The sequence below is a fragment of the Gallus gallus genome, chromosome 7, assembly GCF_016699485.2.
Source record: "Gallus gallus isolate bGalGal1 chromosome 7, bGalGal1.mat.broiler.GRCg7b, whole genome shotgun sequence".
NCBI classification, from domain to species: domain Eukaryota; kingdom Metazoa; phylum Chordata; class Aves; order Galliformes; family Phasianidae; genus Gallus; species Gallus gallus.
Genome location: NC_052538.1, coordinates 30,391,437 through 30,415,296, shown reverse-complemented (window position 1 = coordinate 30,415,296; position 23,860 = coordinate 30,391,437). Strand labels below are relative to the sequence as shown.

Below are 23,860 nucleotides of genomic sequence, written 5' to 3'. Positions count from 1 at the left end.
AAACATGATGGAGAGGGGTACACTGATTAGGAGATACTTTGTATTGGCATATATCTCAGTTATGAGGAAGGTATACATGTTTTGCTCCCTCAAAATAGTCACTCTGTTTGACAAACATTGGCAACTCCTCAGCTATGAGGGAAAAAAAAAAAAAAAAACCCCAACAAAAAAAACAAAACTATATGAATAGAAAATTCAGTGAAAATTATTCTTACTATAGTGCTGCAGCTTAAATATAATTCCAGCACACATAAGGGTCATTTTACATTGTTAGAGTCCTGCGAGGGCTCCTTAATTATAAATAAAAACAACACCTACATTTTCCAAATGCTTTTTCATTTTAAATTGGCAATAATCTCTTCTGGGAAGCTAATTAATCAAGCAACACAAAACAGATGAATATGTAGTTTCTTTTCCTGCAGCACGAACACACTTTAGCTTTTATAAAAGTTATCAGAACTTGTGCTGAATCAGAAAAGGAAGTGCAAGCCATTTCAGAGTGCTCCATCTGCTACAGTGTTGCTAACTCCCAGGATTTTATTGCACCTATGGTATTGCTTTCTGTTTTTCTTCAGGCCTCAGCTGATGTAATCTTGAGTTGGCATGTGACCTTTTGGGAAGAAAATCTGTCAGTGTGACTTGGGTGTATCTTGAAGATGCAAAAACAAGAAGTCAAATAAAAAGAACTTCACATGTATGGCAGCTTCAAATTCTCATGATTTAAGCAAATCTCATGATTCTTTGAAGGCTGACTTATGAGTAGAGGAGGGGAAGCTTGCACTTGTGGTTGGTGCTGATGCTGTTCTTTTAGAAATAGCAGCAACAGAAAGCTACCTTGAGACATTCCATGACTCACAACCAATAGGGAGGCAATGTGCAGCACTGTCCAGAATCTCTGGAAGAGGACAATGTGAAAAAATCTCCAAAAGATTCTCCTAATAATGGGATTCTTTCTCTGTAACACTATTCCCAGTCTGGCACTGAGGCAGAAATAGATCCAAGAGCTCACACTGACCGTCAGAGTTATCCTTAGAGAAACTATGGAGTCTCTTCTTAGAGCTAGGATACAGCATTTCCTATTTCCTCCCAAAAATCTCTCTTGGAAGCCCTGGATTTCAGGATAGTGTGTGCCTAGGGATGTCCCTTCATTCTCTCTTCCTACTCCAGATGGAGGGGATAATGCACACACAGGTGGACAGCCTTACTTGCAGATACAGAGCATGCAAATAGACACAAACGATTACTACTTCACCTAAGATTTTACAGACAGAATACCCTTTATCTTCAAATGAAATTTCTGTAACAAATGAAATTTTGCACCTGGCCAACAGAATTCAACAGCATTTTTGTCTGAGTGAAATTTTCAGTTGTTCTCTAAGAGAAATAATGCAAGTATTTTTAAGTGGCTGAGTTGCGCATCAAGAAACAGGACTTGTAAATAAGGAAGTACTTTGGCTAGCACAGAAGATTGATACAGCACCTGACAGCTTTCATTACGTAAATGTAATTTATTTCAGCAAACAAGTGACTGGAATCATGCATCATTTCTGAACGCGCTGACCCTCAGGTTTACATGGTTGGCTGCTATGGGTTTGAAAACAGGAAGCTCCAGCTGTAACACGAGTGACCCAGACAGCAAAGAGCTAGACACCAAACTAAATTGGAAGGCAGGAAGTCAAAGTTCATGCTCATACCACAAACAATACAGAAATAATAAAGTTCCTCTGAGATACATTTGGCAAAGCTGAAAGTCATTGTGAGGTATAAAATATAAAAGAACTGATAATATAAACGTTTATAAAAATCAGAGCAAAGAATAAATTGCCAACAGCATTCCAAAGAGCTAACTCCAACCACGTATGTTTTCATAAACACTAGAGGCACACCATAAACTTAGCACTAACTCTAACAGGATGCTAACTCCCTGGAGTTCTTTAACTAGTCCAATCAGCAGCCCTGGGGTTTGGTTATTGTTAGTCTTTGTTTTCTTAAAGCTCGAATTGAGCTGCCTCTCAGCACCCGGATGCTGCTGCAGCCTCTGTCCCATTAGGCACTTGTTTCTGGTCTTCTGGCACTGACAGCACTTTTTGCCTCTCCGGTGACCTGCTTCTCAGTGCTTTTGATCTCCAGAGCCTTCCACGGGCTCACAGCAAGCCTCTACAGCCCACATCCAGAAATATATCACATCCTGTGCACATCACAACTCCCCACCGACTTCCCCAACAGCTACACTCAACCTGTTGCTGTTACCTTCTGAGAAGCCAGCTTCTGCACTAAATGTACACAAACAAGTATAACTGCCTACATCTGACTGAACTTTCCATTTTAGGGACAGAACAAGTCATTACAGAGGGAAGTCCATCAGATAGCATGGATGCCAGCCCTGCAGGTCAGGAATAATGCTGCTGAAGCCATAGGATTCCTGAGAGATTCACCTCTGAGCAGCTGGTACTTACCAGAGCACTGATTTAGATCTGCACAGAGCCCTAAAAGCAGGAGCTTGATGCTGCACCAGGGTTGTGGCAGTTACCCTAAAATTTTCCTAATTCCACCCTTAGGAAACTAAAAGGAGTTTTTCATTTAATTTAATTTACATTGAATTTTTCTGAGAATATAATTTGTCCCCAGACTCCTGCCAAGGTAATCAGTTTGATCACCAGCTGTGTATTCCAGCTTCCTTTTATGACTCCTCTGCATCTCTGTGTTTTACAACTGCTTTTCATTTGCTACAGTCTGCCCCACAGCCTTCTGCTCAGGAAGCCGAAAAGTAATTTCTGCCTTTCTCTCCTAGGGAACAACTATTCTCCCCTCTGCATCTACAGAGAAAAAGGAGTCAGTGATGACAGCATCCTATATATCCTACATAAAATAATTCCTGTGGAACTAAAGCGGCTACAGGTTGCAGACAGAACTTTCCAAGGAGGTAAGTTTTTCATTGTCACGTATCTGCAGTAGATCACAGCTGAGTAATGCTTTATTTTACCACACAAACAACACTGGCATTTCCCACAAATCTTGCACGGAGGGCTTTTTCTCTGAATTTCCCTTTTCATCTTGTTTGCCTTTTTACATTCCAACTTCTCCTGTTTACTCTTTTGCCTTGTTTGTTACAATGAATGACAAAACACGAAAAGTGGCGACCTTTCCAAACCTCTGCACAAGGCACTGCTTGGCTTACACATGCACCAGTGCCCTGCTGAAGGCGGTGGGGCTTCTGCACATACATGCATGGTATGTAGTATGGAATTCACTTTTTTTAAGCAAGCGGAAAAATGCTTTTCAATTGCAAAATTAAAGAAAAAAAACCAACAGGCAAAGTTAAACAGAAAAGCCTGAAATAAAATTTTAGTTTTGGCACTTTCTCTGTAAAAAAATGTTTTAGTATTTGAAACCCTAGAAAAGTACAGTGAATTTACCTGACAGCTACCAGTATTACAGACCAAATGAATCCAGAGGCTGTCTAAAGGCTTGTTTTCTGCTAATAGCTCCAGAGTCACAGAGGCCATCATCACATCATCATCATTACAGTTTTATTCACAGTAGAAATCAAAGCGTTGCAAGGAAAAGCAAGAATTATAATAATAATGAGAGAATTTATCATCGTCATCAATTTTCTGTAAATGAAAAGTTAAGGATCCCATAGGATAGGGGCTCCATTTGAAGACCATCTAGAATTTTGCATTCTGAAAGTTGTTTTATGCTCCTCTTAAGATTATGGACCTGTTTTCAAAGGCAGTTTTACTGCTGCTATTTACTATTTATTTTGCCAAGACAGCTGCTCAACTGCATTGTTTTGTGCTGCAAGAGCATGGCAGAGAAAGGCGATGGTGAGCCAGTTTAGAGTGTGAGATAAACTTGTACCTGCAAGTCCACTGATCTCTAGTGAAAAAGTGATGTGCAAATCTCTGAAAATCAAACACAGCATTCTTAAGCTGTACATTCAAAGACAAGCAATCATTTTAAAGCTGCAAGTGTACAGGCTGAGCTTAAAATATGAAACAAGTTGAAGACCTAGGGACAGAATTTGCTTGTCTGAGGCTATTACTCTGTCTGATGTGCAGTATTAAGATAAATGAACATGCTGGAAAACATCTCAGTAAAGCATTCAGTCCAGCTCAGTTTATCTCAGTTAAATGCCAGCTTTGCATTCTTCAATAAATGTCATTAGAAGAGTTTCTACAGTTTCTGTAAACTTTTTTGATATATTTTCATTGCTGTAAACCTCTTCTTTCACACGATTCCAATTAAGGTAAAAAAAAAGCCCACAGTCTTGGGGGAGGGTGGGGAGAAAGGAATTGGCAAACTGGGTAAATGGCCTTAATGAAAAGCTTATTTTTACTTTGTTTGGCACTTTATATTTTGCAACTTAAATTGTGACACAGTTTCAATTTTTTTCCTCACTCAAGTAATTTGCAATACTGTTTCCTGAATTTGCAATTTCAATTTGTTCATTCTGCTCCCTAAACTTATCTTTCCTCTTCATAGTGAAGGCTTACAAAATCACTTGAACATGCCTCGTTGTGTCCCAAATAAGATCAGTGAGAATTTATGCAAAATGTTCTGTACCTTACCTGGTTTGGCATAAAGAAGTTAGAAATGTTTAGGAAGGGAAAATGATAATTATCCTCTGTGTTTAATTGTGAAGATAGACTAGTAAAATCACTTCAGGGGGAAAAAAATGTTTTTTGTTAGCTAAATTAGTAATTCTAATTCCATTCTAGTATTATCAGCAATTTCTAATCATGCACTTGCAGTTCTAGAGATCTGTATGCATTAAATACACAGAACACATGACCCAAAGGTTATGTACCATTACATTGCAAAGAACTTGATTCAGTACTGATAGGTACAGAGACAGGACAGCCCAGATCTATTTGGTAGTACAGCTATTTGATGTCTGTGGTCGTCGCACACAATGTCCTATACAAATATAAAAGTTCCTTCTCCTCCCATACAGGATGGCTTAGGTATAGTTCTGTATCACCATATAGTTAAGGACAAGCTTTTGCCTTATGTTTATCTACATATATGCATGCATATTTACATACACTTTACACCATCGGTGGCTGTCAGCTTCTGAGATATTTCAGAAAAAGCAATGAGCGTTATTTTTACACATCTAATGTACAAACTATCAAAACAGATGCCCTCTTAACAGCAAGTTCACTATAATAGCAGTGGGCATGGCAGACAACTCTGTCGGGTCACTCGTAATTCATCCTCACTGTAGGACTTGGGCCATTCAGTGGCAAGAAAATGTCACCTGCATTCAGCCATCCAATCTCAGCATCTATGCCCAGTGCCTGCAAACTTCTGAAAAAAGCCTGGACCCTCAGTCTTTCTGTGACACAGCATGCACTTCCTATGGGGCAGTGCCAGTGGGTAGGTCTTCTGAGATCTCTAAGGAAAATCACAATTGTTTTTTCCAAAAGGCAGCGTGATTTGAGCCCAGCATCTTCAAACTCTAAAAAGACGCACCTGCTGGAGGAATTAAGTAACTAGCAGATGGGTAAACATGGTCTTGGTGCTACTGATCTGTTCTGAGTCTCAGAATTCTATTCTCCTTGAAATTGGACCACAGCAGTTCTGCTGCATGCAATTGGAAGATTAGTCTTGGGCAAAATGTAGATCTTTATAGGAGAAGAGAAAGTTTTAGGTGTATATCTGTATAAATCATGATGAAAAGAGTATCAGGTGGTAGATCTTATGTACTGAGTGGTTTTGTCCAATTTTTTCCCTTACATAATTTGAATAAATATCTAAAGACATATATACAATGCTGAATTTTTTCAAGTTTTTGACCTCAAACATTCTTCCTGCTTTTATTTCTCTCTGCATCCTTCTGCATAATGTGTTCTTGCAGTGTTCTTGGTTCTGCTGTTTAGTCTGAAGTGGCATAATTTGGGTTGAACTATTCCTAGGATATGTACAGTACAAAGCATGTTTTTTAGCTAGCTTCAAGTCTCAGTGAAGACCACACAAAAACAGAGAGAATGAGAAGGAACATGAGGTTCTAAGTATTTTACAACAGCAGCAGTACGCTATTTTCATCTAATTTGAGAATGAAATAACAGCTTGGAGCTGTTCTTTTTCAAGGACAGGGAGGAGAATTTTTATAAGTTCCTGAATCAGACAAGCAAAGCTCTCCAGGAATATGGAACACAATCAGACACGTCTTCCTCACATGTGCTCTATCCATCAAAGGAAGAGGAGGCCTCACCTGCCAAGCAAATGTTTTATATTGAACTGGAGGGTTCCAAATGTCTCATGAAGGTGTCAGATAAACAAAAGGAGACAGGAGAAGGTGACAAGATGCTCTCACTGAAGTGTTGCTTCTTTTTCAAAGATGAGTGACTGGCAAAGTATTTTCTCCTGCTTATAATGTAAGACAAAAACATCTAAGACAATCAAAATAAGATGCCTATGCAAAATATCTGTTGTGCAAGATTGTTCCTAAGACAAAGTATCAAAATTAATTTTGGATGTAAAAAGAAAACAGCATATATTATGCTTCCAACGGTGGCGTTTAACAACACAACCAATCTTACAGGAAGAATACCTCAATGATTTCACTAAACATTAAACTCTACTGATCAATGTCATTGCCACTTATCAATTTAATTTCTTTTGTCTAGAAATAGTTGTAGCAGGTCGTTATTGACTGGCCAATGGTCGCTTGCAGCAGGTTTAATAAATGTCATCAGTATGCATTTAGTTTTGCGGAAAATTACTGTGAAAACAGATCTCCCGAGATGAAGCACAAGATGGCAGAAATCAAAAAAGCCCAAGGGATATAGCCTGTGATACACATGGGTTTTAAGATACATTTGAATAGCTGAAGCTGCTGTCTGGAAGGACCCAGGGCTGGGTTGGTGGGAGTGCTCCATTGCAGTGATCTTCTTGGGATGCCAATAGACTCAGAAATGACAGGAATCAAAAAGTTGTTTCTTGTATCACTGAACAAATGTACTTGTTTCTTAAGAAGGACAGAAACATTCTGCTAGTTTTAAAAGTTTTTCTAGCACTTCCCTGCTATCTGCAATCTACTCACTTCAGCAAAGTAAATGTAAAGTTAAGCCTATGTAGGGCAGAAATGAAACATTACTGCAAATGTTCTTGCTCAGTAAATCAGCAAATCCCCCCCTCTCCTAAAAGCAAGATTTCACAGTCAATTTAAGCTGATCTGAGACTGCGCTGCTCCTGAACAGAGCAATCCAACTTCCTTTTATCTCCAGCTGCGTGTTCCCACCACTTCCCTTGCGCAGGCTCTAGAGATCATACTGCTGAAAGATAAACAAGATCAGCTCCCTGATCCTACTGAAAACTAACACTGAAAATACTTAGTTTTTAGCCATTTTCTAAAGAGTTGAAAGCAACCCTTTCTGTAGCAATTTGCAGTTAACCCTCACATAAACTGATTTTGAAACCTCAGCATTACAGAGAAAGAGAACTGAAAAATAAACCATCAAATCCAAGAAGTATTAATATTTGAGCAAGAAGTGAGAGAGGACAGAAAAACAGTTAGTCTCTTACTGGTAATTACAGCAGTTAAAAAGGACAATTTTTATTCCAGTTTCAAAAAATCCCTAGTCTGCACAGACCCTTATGTACAAGAACTGAACTGCTAAAGTGAAACAAACTATGGCAAAACTCAGCTTATATGAGAAACATAATCCAAGGAAAAAGTCATCTCTAAAGTGTTATTTTCCTTTTCATTTCTTTATTTCATTTCATTATTATTTTTCTTACTTGCTTCTTCTTAAAACAAATGTATTTTTTACTCCTGCAGCGGAGTCTTTACTTTGTGATTTTTTTGATCAGTTATTTTTTGCTTACCCTGCTTGTAAAGTAATTAGAAATAATCTTCTTTCCCCTTTTCTATTCCCTCCTGTTTGTTACATTTTATCTGTGCGGTACAGTGATAATAAGCATGCTGTTCCTTTCTGATGTTTATTTCTTGTGGTTCTGGTTTTACCTATCTAATATGTGTTGCAACAAGAGAAAGAAGAGAAAGTGTATTTTTTGTGGCAGATAAAGAAACAACAGAAGAATAATGTAGAGCAAAAATATGCTGCTTTAATTAACTTAACCACTGTCAAAGGTTTAATGTTTGCATTAGAGAACTTTCAGGTAATTAACATCATTCTGGATAAATATATATGAATTAATAATATCAAAATACTTGGTTGAGTTCTGAACTTCCAAGAACAATCAAGCTCAGAAATGGAATGTATGTCAACAATACTTTGTTGGCCCTGTTCTAGTTCTTGCATTTTATAAACAGACAGGTTATTGATCTAAATATAAAACCTGTACAGAAACTAGCCCATCTAAATGAGGTGTATGTGCAGGTGGAATCCCCAGAAAAGAGTTAAGGGTTTCCAGGTATCCATACCTAGTCAAGAGTAAGTTAATGTCATTTGTGAAGTCTGCTAAAACAAGATTTTATTGCAGTCATAGTTTTCATAAGACAGGCATACAACAAGTAAATGTCTTTGACTTGTAAAAAACAACCAAATAGTAACATTTGGTTGATACAGTCCTAAATTTAATTTGAATTGACTACTTAGGAACATTAGATAATCTTCCTATTACTGATCTCTGTAACATTTGTGATTTCTTAATGTACTGTCCTTTTGTAGTGTCATGATGAATTCAATGATTAACAATCTGACTGAACGTGCAATTTTACCCCTGCAAACTGATTTGTATTTTTAATACAAATTTTTAATCTATTCACACTTAAAAAAATCAGCCAACATATGTAGATTATAGATTCTATGCACAGAGCAGCAGATGAGAGGGGTTCATCAACAATAGGAGTTGTATGGCTAAACCTTATTTAAACACATAGGTTTTGCACATTACCCTCTCAAATTCAACGGCTAGAGCGAAGAGGACTTTCTTAAGAATAGGAAAGAGTCATCTGTATGTAAATAGACTCAATAATTAAAAATGGGATAAGCCTTTCTTTAGGTTGATTATGGCCAGACTGGGGTCCTCAGAGGTTACTCAGTGACTCAATAAACTCACTAAATGTGGCAAGATTTGAAAACACAAGTGGTTTCTATTCTGACCCTTTCTACTCTTTATCTTTTTGCCTGTTTTTTGTTTTTTTTTTTATCACGTAGCTTCTTAGGGAAGGAAATATTGCCTTATGGTCGGAAATTGCCCATAGCATTGCAGACACTACCCAAACAAAGAGAAACTATAAAAGTAACAAAAATAGGAGGAGGAGGTTTGCTTGACCCCATGCAGAAGTCCTCTAAAGACTCTATCAAACTCAATAGAATGGTAACCTGGCTTATTGCTTAACTAAAATATTCCATATATAATTGTACTAATATAACCACACTATCAAAATGAACAGAAAAGATGTCTTGCGATGCAATCAAGGGACAACTGAAAATATGTTGGAAAGTTTCAAATTATTTTGTAGATAGTTAACATAGCCACTTAAAATGTACTATCAATCAAGTACCTTTTTGTTTTCTGCTGGGATGGAGTTAGAAGATCTAGAGTTTCACCTCAGTTCTGCTCCTGACTTCATAATCTTCAGTATGATACTGTTAGGTATCTCTCTGGGCCTTCATCTTGTAATCTGTAAAACACAGAATGGTTTTCATCTCAGAACATTTTGAGATATACAAGTAAAATGTCCCAAGAGTTCAATGGCATTAATACATATTTTGTCCACTGAGTAAGATCTCAAAGCAAAACCTTTCCCTTTGATTATTTGCTGCAACATTCCCTCTGCCAGTCCTTAACAATGCATTTTAAGTAGCATATGATAAAATGAAGATCAATATAATAAAATAAACTCTGTGAAGACCTCATTTTCCCTAGATTTAATTATGATGAATCTTATCTACTGTGATAACATTTCTTAACCTTCATAATTTTACAAAATGCTTGTACCAAATTTTGTTATTTTCTAATATCTCATGCTACGTAGTCCCATTTGCTTCCCATCTAAGAAATACATAGCAAGTGTGACATTTTGTATTTTAAAAACTTGCCTTCCTGTACCATTAATACCAACATTATGATTCAGACCCATGGTTTCCAAGTCCTCCTTCTAGGCTAATTTATTGTAGTAATAAACCAGCTTCATTGCTTGCTTCTAGTATTTTACATAACAGTGTAAAGATTTTGGAAGCATAGTATCAAGACTTCAGTTATCCTTAAAATCCTCTTAACACTTCTGTGGTCTGATTTACACGATTTTACCATCTGCTATGAAAACATCAGCTTGTGACTACTGGTGGGGCACCTCACTGAGGTTTGTTCAATTTCTGTGGATCCTTAAGGGCATTTGGACTATCAGAGAATAAAACATTCTGTTTCGTGGAAATAGAGATCTCACTTCAAAATATCTCCTCCTTAGTTTAGATGGATCTTGCTATAAGTTATATCGAAAATACACAGTTCTTAGAGAAAAAAGGTTATAAAAATAGACATAGAGAGAACAAGTATTAAATAAGCAACAGTTATTGAAAATATTGTAATATATTTGCAAGTAGATGCTCTGATATATCTGGCTAAGGCTGCATTTGCACTTTTGTTAGTGGTGAAGGGGGTCTATCTCAGCTTCTGCTACCATTTTCTTGGGGAAAATTATCTTCATAGTTTTAGCCCTTAAGCATGTCTTTGGTTAGGTCCTCGGAAGAAGATTTGATTCCATATGACTGCTTCTCCCATGATCCAGTTTTCAGTTTCATTTCTGTCTCTGGACTGTACCACCAACAAAATCAACAGAAATCAGTGGAGTTTTATTCCCGAAAAGACACTTTAAATAGATCAGTTAAGTGGAAAAATCAGGTAACGGCTGCAAAACAATACTTTCAAAAATACTGAGTCCATAATGAAATAATATTGCAAGATCCTGAGGAATTTAACTTGTGGAAAGCTCAAACACAGACCCGTGGATAGATCAAGATTCCTCAAGCAGTCCAGTAGCATAGAGAACAGTCTAAGCTACAGGGGAAGGAACCATTTGAAAGGCACTTGCATTTCTGCTTTACCAGTCAGTTCTACAATCATTGTTTTGAGTGACAAACATTTCAGAACATGTACGTTTTACCCAAGGCCTCTAAGACTAGAAATAATTGTGTTCAGTGCAGTGCACAGGCCATTTGGCTACTGGGGAATCCTGCTGCTTTCCTTGGTAGCCTCTTTGGCTTGATACATGAACGATCCAAAGACTATTTACAATTGTGCATCTGTGGACACAGACCCAGTTAGTCCTTGGGAAAATGTTCTGAGGATATGTCCTGGCAAAGGGACTGCAGGGCTAGTTTTAAAATGAAATTCCTAAAATGCAGCTCATGAGCTGCAAACACATTTCCAAACTAAATTGTTCTGTTGTACTGTAAAACCCATGTTAGACTATTTATAAGCAAAATAAAATGCAAATACAAATACAAATAATGCATTTCTATTAAGATAAAGCTATTCCACAGATACACGTACAAAAGTACATTCCCCTAGAGAAACGGCTACAGTTCCTTCCCCGGTTTTTGTCCCCTAGGCATATTCTGTTTGAACAGTTAATGCACAGAAGACTGTCCTTCTTTTCATTGCTTTAATTTTTGAGGCTGTTGCAAAGGACTGAATGATTAATATTTGCATTAAAAATGTTTTTAGAACAATTCTAAGTTTTTAAAGACAAGCAATCAATGTTTCCAAAATGACAGAATAAGAAACAAAACTAGAAAATGATTGTTTGTCAAGCTGGATTTGTTTCCAATCCCATTCTCCTTCTGTACATCATTCCAATCCATTAAAAAAAACATGTATAAAAACATAAAAACCCAACAACTAACATTTATGGGAACATTTACAATCTTAAGTTCACCATACGGAAATGCCATTATGAGGAACAAAAATGTTGTCAGCAGTACCTCTACTGTAGCTGGCATTTCAGTCTGTCCTTTTCTGCAATTAATGGTCACAGTAATAAGATTTCAAAGTTCAAATCTCTTTAAAGGAGAAAAGCTGCTTTTTCATCCCTTTCTCAAAGCTTACAATATGATTGGCAATGGATCAGGAATAATAAGACAACTGGTGACGTAAACCCCAGGAGGAACAGAACAGCTTTTGTTCCAAGCTCTCGTCAAAATCTTGGAAAACTTGCAATAGGAAATGTTGCTGGAATGTAGGTTCTCACTTACGAGTTTGTACATGTTGGGCCTGCAATATTTGACATTTCTTACCTGCTTTCTCTTACCTGCTTCAACAATTATTAAACCCATCCCATTTTCTGCCTGTAGCTGAAATATCTATGCCATTGACAATTTAAAATTTTCTCGATGCTCTGAACACATTTCATTCTCTATTAATGCATCATTATTCTTGTCATGATAATGAAAAAGCTAGCTGTACTGATTGTTAATGCAATTATTTTTATAAAGCATGAACTGAATGACGCAACCATTAATATTAGTTCCTAGAAAAAAGGCCTTAAAAAAAAGGCATAGCTCAAAGCACTATGACCATGAAGACCACACTTCCTAGACTGCATATTAAATGTAATGTTAAATGTAAAAAAGCTTTGTACAAGTTAAAAATTAAGGTTGCATTTTTAAATCACCAAGCCAGAAAAAGAAAAGCTTACAGCTAAGAAGGCTATATTATTTCCACCATCTATACAAGCTCAGTTATCTGGAGCTTTAGAAAAATATCAGTAATGTTTTACAAGTCAAAGCTCAGAGTGGCAGTACCACTGGTCCCCAAGTCTTTGCTGCAAACAGAAAGTTTTGCCAGACATGTGGATACTTGTGCCAAACTCTAAATTTTACAAAAGTTTCAGTTGTGTAAACATCAATGTGACCTCCTGAATTTAATTTCCTCTCTTTCTTTCTTTCTTTCTTTCTTTCTTTCTTTCTTTCTTTCTTTCTTTCTTTCTTTCTTTCTTTCTTTCTTTCTTTCTTTCTTTCTTTCTTTCTTTCTTTCCTTCGTTCCTTCGTTCCTTCGTTCCTTCTTTCTTTCCTTCGTTCCTTCTTTCCTTCTTTCTTTCCTTCTTTCTTTCCTTCTTTCTTTCCTTCCTTCTTTCTTTAATAAGAGAAAAAAAAGAAAGCTTTGCTTGTGGAGATTGCATTTGCTGTACACCTTGCTGCACAAGTATTTTCATCAAATGAAGGTTTAAGTGTGATTGTCATTGAATTCAGGTTCTCTGGGCTTAAATATTTCTAATCAGCCTGGTAACTCAAAGGAGAGCACCCACTCCATGAAAGCTACTTGAACTGCTGTGCTTCTACTGACACTGTATCCACTTACATAATGTGATGGAAGGTGTTTGGGGACATACCTCAGAAACAAGTCAGGGGACTCTAGGAGACTGTGCTTGCTATTAATGGCCACACTGAAGATATTGTAATCAAAATACCAGCTCATTCAGGCTGCAAGCAAAGTTAATGGAAGCACTAGTGATTAATCTGGTTAGCTTTTCAGTATATATTTGTAACTGACTTTTTGCAGAAAGCCAAGCAAATAGACTGATTATATCAACTCAATAGATCACTTCTTCTGTAGTCTCTGTTAAGGTGAAAATGAAGAGACTGGAGCTCTAAATATCTTGTATGTCCATTCAGAAATGCAGTGTGGTTCAAAACATTGCCAGGTAAGAGTGGAAGGAAGGCATTACACAGTGAAGAGTCTGAGCTGGATGTGCTCCCACAAGGAAGCAGATTGGTTTTGACTAGATGCCTATTATACCTTTCAAAAGAAGAGACATAAAAGCAGCTTTCTGGAAAGGGGAAATGTTATTTTAACAATGATTTCTCTAACAGAGAACTTTCTGATTTAATGTAAATAATTTTTAAGATAAATTAAAAATAATTTAAATATAAATTATACCAAGAAATACCTCAAGAGTTGTTCTGATTCATTTTTTATCTGTGTTGCTGTACAATAATACTCTTTTTTTTTTCCCATTTTAACTCTGCCCTCTGAACTCCAGTATGAACTCTTAAATTGGAAGTGTAAGATATGAGCCATCCCTCCCAAGTGGTGATTTGCTGTATTCTAGTTATAGAGTGCTCATAAAATGGCTACTGGTCATATACAGTGTGAGATTTCTAATAAAGCAGCTCACCACTACCAGAGATGCTTATAAATTCCACACCATAGCAGGTTCTTACAGACCTCTAAGAGAATGGAGCATAAAAAGGGCAATGCATAACATAACAAAAGACACGTGGGAACATCACAAACAAAAGAGCACTCTGGTGGGTTAAGTTCTATTAAAAACAAATCCGTAACACAAAGGAGATATATTTACTTGTTACTGGAAGATGGGAAAATGTTTGGTTTTAACATGCACAGTTCCTTCTGCTTTCAGAATGAACTGTGAGTTGGAGGGGATTTTCAGAATGGAGGACAGAGTGGGAGGAATAGAAGGAGGAACAGGGGTTATTGTGAAGATGTGATGTTGAGTAGTCAGCTATAGGTAGGTATCACTTTGCAAAGAAATCAAGGCCATTGTAGCAAGATCAAAAGGAAAATCACCTCAAAACTCACTATCATGTCTTTGTTTTCATGCTATTCAGCCATTCCCTTACCTGATTTCCTGATTTCAGCTTTCTAATTATTTTAGCAATGCTGTCAATGTGATGCCAAAGGGTATCCAAGAGTTTTCAGTTAAGTACAAATAGAGAAACATTGTATGATGACAAGTCAGTTAAACAGTTCCCTGAATTAACTGGTGTTGCCTAGCCGAAGGCTACAAAAAATCTTGCCTGGGCCAGCAAACTTTCAAGCCTTCATCCTGCCTATCTCCCTGCCCTGGGGAGCATCTGTGTAAGGCTCATTGTTAAAGAGCAGCTCCTTCAGCAAAGGATCAATGCAGGAATTTAAGCCTTATTGGAGAGGATTATCAGAATTCACTGTTTTGATGCTCTTTAATTTCCAGGGTTTAAGAGAAGAGGAGCTAACACAGTTTATGGCATGATTTCATTAAATTGAATTCTGAATTCTTTACCATCCATGGCAAGATAATTTACTATATACTGTAAAATGGAGTTTTACAGAGTTCATGCATTGAAAGTTCCCCAAGACATCCTCTGTTTAAATATAATCTCGTCTGCACCTAGCACTCATTAAGCATTCTAAATATAACCAGAAGTGTATGAAAACCTTAATATTTTTTATACATAACATTCGCTTAAAGAAACTATTAGGGAAAGATTTTGTAACCCTGTACTTAACAAAAAAACAATATACGAGAACTAGTTACAATATTTACAAGTGAATTAGAAGTCAAGTTTCCTTACAACTTCTCCTGATTGCTCATCGCTTCTGGAAAGTTCACTTGTGCTTAAATCCATGCCTAGCAGTTACCTTGGATGACTGACATAGATTTCTACATTTCTCTATGCGCATATGTCAGCTGCAAATCCTCATTCAGCAGCAGTATGCTCTGTTTGTTGGTCCTCATTATTTTTGAATTTGTTTGTATGTTGAGTGAACATCCCACATTTCTTTTTAAGGAGAAATCTCAGAATCTTTCCCTAATCAGCCAACAGATAATGCCCTTGGCAGGTACCTGTAGAAGTCATTCAATTTGGATGTATCCTGCAAAAAAGAAGGGGTTCTGTATAAACTACCAAATTAGTCCCTCCTTGCTTGTTAACTTAGTCCAGGCACAAATTCCTTCTAAACCCAGGTAAAGACATTTCTATTTGAATTGCAGAGATTTGATACTGAAACCAAAATATAAACCTAAGTAAAAGATGTAGTATGTCTTATCAATGAATTCCTGGGTGGTAAAACCTTTTCTACCTTCATCAGTAAGAGGAGTGTTCTTCACCAATGGATTAAAAATTTACCACAGAAATTCATACGTTAATGAACTAAAAAGTCAAATTTTGTGTGCATATGTGGGAATATGAAATATACCTTTGAAGTATATCTCATTAAGTCTTCATAATCTTCAAATTAGTGCAAGCCACTGAAAGGCTGTAATCATCTACGTGTACAGACCCCTTCATTCATCTCATAGCAGGCATTCAGTAAGATCAGATTATTTGTTCTCCATGTCCAAAACTCTCCTTCCGTGCCTTTTAAACGAGGAGTCATTTCATGCTATACGATCTCAACTTCCCTTGATGACAACTCTATCCTACTGGAACTATGAAACTGTCAATACCAAGAGCAAAATTTAGGTGTGCAGAAGACAAAAATGGCTCAGCTGCTATCCCACAAGCTCTCTCAATAGAGGTCAACAACCTTTGATCCATGGAGAAAACTGCAAAACTCAGTATTTCCATCAACCTCTCAGAAAAACACCACTAAAATTTTCTTGCTGGCTGAAAGCAAAAGAAAAATATTTTGTACACAGTACAGTCTCAGGAAATGAGTAGATAGAGCCATGACAGACATGGAATATAACAGACCACCTTGATTTAAAAGAGGTAAAAGGTGTACATTGTCAGCCTTTGGGGAGCAGTGCCTGGTAGTAAAGGTGAGGTAATGTAAGGCAACTTTGCACTTGTGAGAAAAGGCCCAGAAACTCATACCATAAGTTTCTCTTCTGTGCTTGGGCACCTCTTGGTCACAGTTGGTGTGAAGTAGTCTAGAGGTCACTCTTATCATCAGATCAAAGCCAAAGATTAAAAAACAAAACAAACCAAAAAACCTCAACAAACTTAAGAAATACTAACTTATCATGCATCTTTACTAGTGTTACCCATATCATATAATATCATCTAATATTCAAGGTTGTTCTCTTGTATTCAAGCACACACAATGTTATCTTTTTTCATACAGCAGTAAGCTGATGCAGTGGTGGTTAAATGACTTGCCTGTAGACATCCAGAGCAGTAGAGGTAAAGCCATGAATAAAATGCATGAGTCCCAACTGACAAGTTTTGTGTAACAAGGATTAGAGAACAGTTATTTCTCTAAATGAATTAAAACATTGTGTTTTATGTCATTAAAATACGGGTATTTCCACAGTGCGTTAGACTCTAGCAGAGATTATGCAGCATTCCTCATTGGATAGTGGTTAGCTTTACAAAAGCAAAAACCCTGACAGCTGATAAATGTTTTGCTTTTCCTCCCTGCCAGCCATTGTATTTTCTACAGATCTCTAAAAATGCATTTTCACATTACTGGTAAGAAGATGTAATGCCCTGTTCCACAAATGTCAGTCTTGATCCCAGCAATATGACTCCACCATTTCCACAATGAATCAAATCAGGGTATTAAAACAGCAGAAAAGTAACCCTACAAAAAAAAAAAAAAAAGTAATCTACTACAACTGATTAATTCTCTCCCAGAAACTCATTACAGAGCCAGATATTTTTTCTAGCAACAGTAGATCTATACAGTATTAATAAAAGCAACCTTTTCTTTCTGTAATCCCTTGACATTTTTCACTCCAGTGATGTGAAAATTCTTGTAGCAGAATTTCAGAATAAATTTTACAGTATGGGGAAAATATTTCCATTTACAACATTTGAACTTCCCACATTTTATATCAAAGATCAGCTACAGTCTACAGGCAGACCACCAAGTCAGTCCAATGGATCACAGGCAAGTCTTGCAGCCTTTTTACATGAAGAGCATGCAAGACTGTGTACAGACTACAGACAAGGAGTGTTTCTCCAGCATGAGCAGTCTGTTCTTGAGTACCAATTAATCTTCAATTTTCTCCTTTTTCACACCAGAGGTATCTAATATGAATTGCTGATACTGATGGTAGAAGAGGAAGGCAGCCAGAAGTGGCTGCTATACACAATTCATCCAGCTCCCTGTGAATTCTCACAAGCAGAAGCAGACACAGGCAGCCCAAGCAGTGTGGAAGTGGCAGTGTACTCATATCTACCTCTTCATCCTGCTGAAAGTTCATCACATGCAGCCTCCAGGAACACTCACAGACACCATGCCTGGTCAGTGACCCCTCTGCTACTGGTACGCAGGCACACCAGCTGCATGGCTTTCTCTGCCAAAAGAGCAAGAGGTCACCACTATTTTAAGTTCGTTGATTGTCCTCTTATTTTATTCATGTGAATGAGATGGCAGTCAGCTCCTCCCCTATTTTCTTCAGGCCATTCATTATTTTCTAATTTAGCCTCCTTTTATTGACGTCTGTCAAAAAAACAGCATCATTCTTTTTTGTCCAAGCCCTGAAATAGTCTCAGTACCCATCCCTGTGCACCTCCCCTAACGGGCAGAAGGAAAGAAATATTATACTGATTTCAAAATGCACTGTATTTACTCTTAGTATTTCCACTCATTTACATAAATGCAAAAATGCACTCCAGGAGTTTGATTCCCTATTGCTTTCCTGTTCACTAGTTAATTTAACTTCATGCAAAGATGATACAAAACATTATTATTCTTATGATGTACTTTACATTCATTATAAATGATGGCATCAAGTAAAAAATAATCCAACCTAGAAAAAATGCAAGCATATTAGTTAAAACATACTGTCTGCTCCTTACTAAATTATATATTTCTCAGTCTTTCAGAAGCATGCCTTTTAAAGTAACTCAGGGGATTTGCAGTTGCCTTCCAAGCTTTTCATTTCTAGGTCACTTGTTAAATCTACCCCAGGTCAGCACTGACTGAAAATTATTACTGTCTGGCAGCTGTTTTGTTAGTCTACATAAAATGAATTAGTGGTTTCATTCCACTTCCTAATGGACAAGTGGCCCCATCTTACACTTCGACCTAAATGGCACCCCATTGACTACTTCAGGGAATGAACTAAATCAACTCTTTCTATTCTGTAGGTAAGTCCTCAAGGTTAGGAACAAGACTGGTGGGACCCTTGAAGCTATTATAGCACTACTCTATGAAAAATAAAGTCCTCCAGGAATGGAATTCCTGTAATGAGAAGAGATAAAATGTCATGTTGGTGAGTTGTTGTGGTGATTATTTTGGTTCTCTAAGGATCTTTGTCATGTAATACAATGGGGAATATGCTACAAGTTGCCCACTGTTAAGAACAGAGCCCCTCCGTGCACCATTTCAAGTTCCTAGGACAGAGAACGTGTGTATGTCGGTGTGCATGTATGCTTGTGTACGTGTGGAGAAAACTAAAGGAATAGCACAAAGATTTCCTAATTGTAATAAAAGTAAAATTGTTATATGATAGAGATAAAATTATACCTATATGAGAAATGTTTTAATAATAACGTGGTAGGCAAAAAGAGAAAGAGATTTCCTATCTCACAGCAAGAGGAAGAAATTATAACAGGATTCATATTTGACTTCTACTTATAGCTCTCTACTTGCACTTGGAATAAAACAGGTTTTCCTACCTTGAAAGTCCCCAGTTTCATACTCTCAGAAGAATAGTGTTTCTCTCTGTTTAGAGTAAACACAAGCACAAATGCTGTTATAAAGCAACTTTGGATCTAAAATATTTCACACAGAAATTTAAGGAAGGCCACAATTTCCTCTACCTTCTTTGTCTTTTTCCCTTGAATGATAAATAAGTCTCTGTGAATCTAGTACTATCCTTGTCCTTACTGAGCTAGGACAAATTTTCCCTGAGGCCCCCATTTCCCTTTGCCATCCCATTTTTCATTCTGCTCAGCATGCAGCAATTCTAACAGACCTGCTCCTTGACTGAAAAATCTTCACCTCTTCCTACCCATCAGGATAAGGTTGTTTGTCTATGGTTTTCTAACAAATGAAAATGAAAAAAAGAAGGACTATCAGCTTCATTTGTCACCATCTTTTTTTGCTCTTGCCCCTCAGTGACTCAACTCTCTCTCTTCTTGTTTGCTTCTTCTGAACTTATTGTTCACCTTTTCATTCTTTGCTACTCTTTTCCTCTCTTCCCTGTATAACCTAATTCCTTAATTCCACAAAAATGCCTCTATTCCACAATGTTAAGTTCATAGCATGTCCTGCACTTTGAGAGCAACACAAGAGTCTGGGTTTTGCTCAGCTCCATGCTTATGTACTTCATTATATAACTTTTAAGAAAATTGAGATGCAAAAGTGAGACTGGCCTCTAGAGAGATTTTACCTCTGTTACGAACATTTTCAAGTAAATACATAAGACAATTCTGTTCTTCCTAGTATTTCATGTATGATAATTTCTGCTGGACAAGCTTTTCTGGGATGACTACAAAGGACTTTATTTTGTTACAAGCATCATACATACAGTTTTATTTTTATGTATTTTTTTCGTTTATTCCATAGCAATGAAGATAATCGCCTTTTTAATTTTGTTCAGTAAACCCTCACAAGCAAAACAAAGCAACTTCTTTCTAAGAAAGAATTTACCTGCATAGAGAGTGGTTTTCATGTAACAAATATTACAAAGAATCACAGACAAATGTCAGGTACTTGGTTGCTTGAAACTAAGCCATTTCAGGGACTTCAGTCTGAAGGATGGGCATGAAGCTAGTTAAACATTCACTGCCATTTCTTGTCTGGCTGGAGTGTAAGTTGTACAAGTTTTGCCTTGTAATCAAAAGGATATTACCTAGAAGAACACAGAATCATACTGTTCTTTATTACTTCTATTTCACTGTGTGCCTCCTATTTATAAGAAAAGACGCAGATGTACACTCAAATTCTACATAGGATTTCATACTGAAAAAATATCTTCTGGTAGGCTGCAATATACCATTCCAATAATTAATAAAGCCAACATTCCAATGGATTTGTGATTGTGGTTATATTCCGTAGTATCTAACATAATGCCAACATCTAATTTATCTCCTTTTGAGATGAGCCATTCTCTCAGTGGGGTACTAAGTTAAAAATCAAAGTCTAAGAATACAATTAAACTTTACTTTTATTGTGTCAGGCGCTGACTTGCTCCTAACCCCTATAGAGATTTTGGCTCTATATGTTTACCATTTGCTTTTACTTGCCTTTTCTTGCCTTTGATTGCAACCTGTCTTATAGGAAAGCACCTTCTTCTGGCAATAAGACAGATGCTGAAAAGGCCTTTTTGTCCTTTTGTTTATAAGCTCCGAATTGTTCTTTTCTTGGAATTATTCAGACTAACACATTATGACTGACTCTTCTCGAAGCTTCTCTAAAAGAGTGTCTGTTACATCGTCAGACGCCAGTGAACTAATGACTGTGATTGTTTTTGTGATAAATAGAGATACAGAACAAGACTAGTTTTATATGCTACTCTAAAATCTGTTTTCAGGTTATAGTTACTTACATCTGACAGAAGCAATGCATTTGCTGTACTGGTCAACAGAGACTTGCTCACCAACTCTGCCATAGATTCATGGCTTGGACACGAGAATCTGACATTTGTGGCTGAAAATTGCTTCTTTCTTAGAGCAAAATCAGGATTTTAGGAACTACTCAATACTACTTTGTCTTTAGGCACCAAAAGGGTACTTTCTTGTCAGTTATTTCTGTCTTACACAAAATTCATCTTGCCATTCTATTAGCACCTAAAATGCTAAAAATAGGAATGTAAAGACTTTTGAATTAAATAAAATTAGTACAAAAGCTATACAAATGCTTAGATTCTTTGGTCATCAGGTATGTGGCATTTTAACATTCACAGACATGCAGCTATCAAAGGAACAGAACTTCAGAAGAGAGTCTAGGATAACAGGACTGAGCTAGGCTCAATGAGTCCCAGTACATCCGTCAAAGCAGTCAACTGCTTTGCCCCACCTTAAAATTTTCCTTTATTGGGAAACTGATCCTAGAGGATATTCCTTTGTCAGTTAAAAACTATCATATTTGTACATAATATGTTCAGCACGATATTACATCCAGTCATTTGTGCACTGGTACTGGTGCAAGTATTTCTTTTTCTTTTCAAGTGCCTACTCATTCTCTACTGCCCCTTTCAACATTCATTTTGTGAATGAAGACATAAAAGCTCCTTCAGCCTCCTCCCACAAGAGAAATTCTCCATTCCACACTACTACATTTCCAGTAGCCCTTCCCTGTACCTATTCTCTCTGAATTCTTTTTTCTTTCCAGTTCTCTGTATGGTAGTGGTAGTATATCTTTCTCTCTTCTGGTAGACCGTTCTTCCTACATTCAATAATCAAGGACATATTCAAGGACATAGTGTTGGTGGTTCAGACTTACCCTACAGTCAGCTGATATACTCAAGTTTTTCTCCCTTTAGTCATGCCAGAGGATATCCCAGTTTTTAACAGTGGCACCTAGCTTTCCACCTCCTAGTGAACGTCTGGAGCTTACCACTTTTGCCCCAGAGTTGATGGAAAATAGTAAGTATAACTGGTTCCAACACCAAATCTTGAAGAGCTCTACAAACTACCTTCCTGCAACCTACTGTTTCCCTTTTTAGTGTCATCACTATAATTTCCCTTCTACTTCCCTTCCTCATTCATATCAGATACCAATTCCCACAGACTCTAGATTAGAATCTAACTCTAGAGACTAACTAAGCTAGTAAACACTCAAATGGTATCATATGAAATACTTTAATAAAGTCCAGGCAAGTGTTGTCTACTCTATTACCTTTGCCTAGGAAATGAGTTACCAAAGAAAGTCATTAAGTAGTCATGCTACAGTATACCTTTATAAACTCTATTTCCTTTTTGCTCTGTTTTCCATTTACTTCCACACCTACAAATATTCTTCCCATCATAAGTTGCTCTAAAGCTTTGCCTGATAGAACAATACTAGCCTATGTTAATATTTTTCAATGTAGGTCCCGCAATTGCTATTCAATAGTCACATGACTTTGGCCTAATTTTGACAGATCTATGAAAATTAACTCTTCTAAGACTTCTCATCTAACATGGTTATTTCAGATAAAGTTCTTCTGATATGATCATGTGGTACTTCTTGACCTTTGCTTCCGCAACCAGAAGGGCAGATTCCCTTTCCATATACTCATTCATATTAGATACCCTTGGATTTGTCACCTTATTCAACTTGTGATGTTTTTGAAAGGTGAGAAGAATCTATAATTAGTTTCTCCTTCTGTATTGCACTGCTCCTTCAACTAGACTTAGACCCTCTGTAGACCTATAGCAAAGCAGAAGAGGAGGACTCAGACTACTTCATGGAAAATAAGCATTCCACTTTTCAGTAAAATACATTTTCACAACTTGCTAAAGCTGACCCTTATTTTACATGTTAAAAACAGATCAAGGTTTTTTCCTAAGTGAATTTTGAGGGATCCCAGGAACTGAAAAATCTCTTTCCAAATTCAGTAAAGTGCTGTACATATTTCATCGAACACAGTGCTGCACTAAAGTGGTTTCTTAGTTTGGTTTCAATGTTAAACCACATGACAATCAATCCTTCCCAAAAGACTTTATTTTGGTGGAAAAACTGTTAGCAAGAAACTCTGCTTTAACATCTTCTTTGCTTAAAATAAGAAGAGGGAATAAAAAACACAGCTTTCAAACCACAGAGCAACCGTTGAAAACTTAAAAACCACAATACCAAAGAACAGAATGAGCCTATGATTACTTAACACAAAATGTGGTTTAAACTGGGCACCATACCAAGTTTTACACAGAAACCCAAGGGGAAAAAGAAGTACAAGTATCCATGGTTACAGTGACCCCTGCTTGGCACCTGAAGAGATCTTTCTAGAAAACGACAGGTAGAGACATTTATCAGGGTCCTCAGAAGTAGCAAGGCTCCTTCCTGTTTTTATAAGTAAAAAAAAAAAAAGATAAAGTAGCACTTAGTACAGACAGTCCTGAACACAAACTGTAACCTACAAATATTTTTAGAATTCCCCTCTCATGTTTTTCACAATATTCACTCAGTGCTGAAAAATAACCTCAGAAATCTAGAACCTTCTATTTAAATAACAGCAAATTCCTAGAATAACAAGTTCATTTATAAAGTGACCGTTTCAAGGCTGAAGTCTTTCTTCTCATGTTCAGCTGTACTGAGCTCATGAACAAAGGAACAGGATAGT

The 23,860-nt window shown here is 37.0% G+C and overlaps 1 protein-coding gene across 3 annotated transcripts in view; it reads right to left on the bottom strand.

Annotated features, from left to right (window-relative positions):
- Positions 1 to 23,860, bottom strand: part of THSD7B (thrombospondin type 1 domain containing 7B) — a 481,009-nt gene that overhangs the window by 404,306 nt on the left and 52,843 nt on the right. For all 3 annotated transcript variants that reach the window (XM_046944128.1, XM_046944125.1, XM_046944127.1), the window contains exon 3: positions 9,482 to 9,601. The gene's annotated coding sequence lies outside the window, so the exon portion shown is untranslated. The remainder of the gene's footprint in view (positions 1 to 9,481; positions 9,602 to 23,860) is intronic.